General features: G+C 33.2%; 1 non-coding gene across 1 annotated transcript; it reads right to left on the minus strand.

The window, feature by feature from the left end:
- Positions 1–293: 293 nt before the first annotated feature.
- LOC141571448 (U2 spliceosomal RNA) lies at positions 294–483 on the minus strand. The gene has a single exon (XR_012496188.1). It is a non-coding gene; the product is annotated as a U2 spliceosomal RNA (small nuclear RNA).
- Between the last annotated feature and the right edge of the window lie 2,628 nt (positions 484–3,111).

Consider the following 3,111-nt stretch of genomic DNA (forward strand, 5'->3'; position numbering starts at 1 on the left):
GTGTGTGTGTGTGTGTCCGTGTGACACAAGATAAGAGTTGAAGTTCACCTTCCTCCTTAGAGATATCTAATTGCTTCAGCTCAATTTGTAGAAAAGATAATCCTTCCTCCACTGAGTTGTCTTGGCCCCTTTGGCAAAAGTAAATTAACAAATTGTACATGAATCTACATCTGAACTCTATTCTCTGCCACTGATCTATATGTCTGCAAATATTACACTTTTTAGTATACTCTAGCTTTACAGTAAATCAAAGGCAGGTAGCTGGCTCTTGAACCATTTTTTTTTTCCCCCTTAGTGGGTGCACCATTCCCGGAAGTACTGTAATAGTGGGTCTATGCGCGAGTGGACAGAGCAATCTCCTATTCCATCTCCCAGATCCAAAAATCCATTTAATATATTGTCCTCGGATAGAGGACGTATTAGATATTAAACTGATAAGAACAGATACTACACTTGATCTTAGCCAAAAGGCTGAGAAGCGATTCACTTTTACTTTTGATTTTAGTAAATTGAGCCTTCTCTGTTTTCTTGGTTAGCCTAAATAAAAGTTTGTGAATTTTGTTTATCTTTTCTCGAGGAGTTAAGCTTTGGTTCTGCTCTCTTTATTGAGAGATAAAAATTGAGAACCATTTAACTAGACTGAGAAAAAAAAGTAGAGTCAAATAAATTAAACCAGAAGAGAAAGAAATAAAATCAGAACATATGCTGCAGAAACTATTTGTACTAGCATGTTTTGATTACTGCAATTTTGTAATATATTTTGAAATCAAAAACTGTGATGCCTCTAGTTTGTTCTTTGTCAGAATTGATTTGGCCACTCATGGTCTTTTGTGGTTCCATAAAAATTGTAGATTTTTTTCCTTATTTCTGTAAAAAATGCCATTAGGATGTTGATAAAGATTGTACTGAATCTGGAGATCATTTTGGGTAGTATGGATACTGTTATAATACTAAGTCTTCCAACCCATGAACACAGGATATTTTCCCATTTGTTTGTGTCTTTCCTTTCTTTCAACAGTGTTTTGCAGTTTTCAGTATACAACTATTTTTCCTCATTGGTTAAGTTTATTCATAAGTACTTTATTCTTTTTGGTGCTATTTATTGTAAATTAGATTGTTTTCCTATTTCTTTTTCAGATATTTTATGAGTTAGTGTATAGAAACACAACTGATTTTTATATGTTGATTTTGAATCCTGCAATTTATTGCTGTAATTTTTTATTAGATTCCACAGTTCCAAACAAGTTGATTCTTGTCAATTTTTTGCCAGTTTAATGGTTACTTCATTGGAGGAATGCTTCTTAGAACACTTTGTTCTAACATTTCCATGACATCATCTCTTCCAAATCACAAATTTTGGTGTTATGCTTTCTTTTTTATTCAATTCAAAATATTTTCTAATTTTCCTAGTAATTTCTTTTTTTTGACCCATGGTTTATTTAGAATTGTGCTGTTTACATTTCACATACTTCATAGTTTTCCAGACTTTTTGCAATTACTGGTCCCTAGTTTAATTCTGTTTCAATAAAAAAAAATTTTTATATTAGCCTTTAAAAATATATATATTGAGACCTGTTTTATGGTCCTGCATATGGTTTATCTCAAAGACTATTTCCTGTTTATTCCAGCAGAATATACTTGTGTATTCTGCTGTTGTTGAGCATTGTGTTAAATGAATGCCAATTATGTCAAGTAGGTTGAATGGATTTTTAGATCTACTTACTTTCATTTTTTCTGTCTGTTTGTTCCATTAATTATTGAGAGAGATGAGTGTTGAATTCTCAAAGTATAGTCATAAAAGTGTCTATTTCTTTTTTCGGGATGTGTTTGCTTTATTTATTCTGAAGCTCTCTAATCAGATGCAGATAGCTTTAGGACTACCTTGCCTTCTTTATAAATTGATTCTTTTATCATTAAGAATTGTCCTTCTTCCTCTCCGGTAAGTATTCTTGTTTCTTCATATTGTCTACTGTCAATATATATTAAATCCAGCTTTTATGATTAGTGTTTACATGGTATAGCCTTTTCCATATGTTTGCTTTTAAAATAATCTATGTGATCATCTGTGTCCTTATATTTAACGTTTATTTCTTACCAACATATTTAGGTCTTTTATTTAAATAGGGTGTTAAATAATTTATTTTTAACGCAATTACTGAAATGTTTGAATTTAAGCCTACTGTTTTTCTGGTTGTTTTCTATTTTTCCCATCTGTTCCTTCTTTCCTTTTTAACTGCCTTCTTTTGGATTAATTGAGTAATTTATAGGATGCTATTTTATTTCTATTATTGACTGCAGCATAGGTTGCAAGATAATTTCTAGGATTGCTTTTAAATATGTTTAAGAAAGTTGTATGATAACCTTTATTCTAGTCATAATTTAATCCTAATACTAATTTATGGCTCTTTAATGAATATTTTGACTCTTCAGAGTGAACGCTTCACTTGGTTGGTTGCAACTCAAATGCGTCATAGCCCTTTGTGAGTTTTGGGAACCATTTGGAACCTCTGACTCCATTTCCTCAAACCACTGAGACTCTCATCCTCTCCTTAGAATCTCCTCTATACTCAACGAGGTTCAGAATGTTCCTCCAGTGAAAAGTCAAATCAATTCTAGAGCTCAGCTGGTTTGTTGGCTTGTTTCCTTTATCTCAGGGTTCACAAATTTGTGTTGCCTATTTTTCAATGTTTTAAAGAGTTGGTAATTTTTTTCCAATTTCCTACTTGCTTATGGAAGGATAGTAAGGTTGGTTCCTTTTACAAAATCAAGGTTTGTGTTAGTTTTCTAGGGTACTATAAATACCACAAATTGGATGGCTTAAACAATAGGAATTTATTGTCTCACAGTTCTGGAAGTCAGAAGTCTGCACTTAAGCTGTTGGCAGGGCCATGCTCCCTTTGAAGGCACTAGGGAAGGATATGATCCAGGCCTCTCAGCTAGTTTCTGGTAGTTTCTTGGCTTGTGGCAGCATAGCTTCACTCTTGCATTCTCCCTTAGTGCATATCTCTGTGCTCAAATACTCCCTTTTCTGAAGGACACCAGTTATATTGGATTAGAGGCTCACCCTACTTAGTGTGACCTACCTCATTTTAACTAGTTACATTGGCAATT

This window comes from Rhinolophus sinicus, linkage group LG04 (assembly GCF_036562045.2).
Source record: "Rhinolophus sinicus isolate RSC01 linkage group LG04, ASM3656204v1, whole genome shotgun sequence".
Classification (NCBI taxonomy): Eukaryota; Metazoa; Chordata; class Mammalia; order Chiroptera; family Rhinolophidae; genus Rhinolophus; species Rhinolophus sinicus.